Genomic DNA, 550 nt, shown 5'->3' with positions numbered 1-550 from the left:
GTAATTACGCAGATGTTTTTCTTCCCCCGCCCCTTATCACCTTCTATCGCTATGTTAACTTTTCACCCTTTTCCTTTTTTTTCTTCTTTGACTACCTTCTCTTGTTTCCACTATTCCGCCCTACCACTCTTCCTACTTCTCCTTTCCTATTTCTCTTCTTTATCACCAACACCGCTACAGTCTGGAACCGGCAACTCGCGATGCATCACATGTATATATTGCCAACAAACAAAGAATGGCAAACTGTTCCTCGGAAGGAGAAGGAGGAAAAGCTGTAATCGTGGTAACTGTAAATAGGAATAACTCGAACCATGGAGGAATAAGCGGAGAGAATGAAAGATATTAAGGATACATTTGACAAGCGTAAGTAAAATTGAAGAGAACGTTCAACAGCGTGCGAACGAGCAGTAAGGAAAGAGGAAAAGAAGAAAGTTAACCAATTACTAAGAATGAAAAAATGAAAAGTGCAGAAAGCCAACGTGAGAGAAGTGAAGAATAGAGAGATGAGATAAGCCTTGGAAGTAATAAGAAGCAGGGAAAGAAAGACGGG

This window comes from Penaeus vannamei, chromosome 22 (genome assembly GCF_042767895.1).
Source record: "Penaeus vannamei isolate JL-2024 chromosome 22, ASM4276789v1, whole genome shotgun sequence".
Taxonomy (NCBI): domain Eukaryota; kingdom Metazoa; phylum Arthropoda; class Malacostraca; order Decapoda; family Penaeidae; genus Penaeus; species Penaeus vannamei.
This window is presented reverse-complemented; position numbering follows the sequence as displayed.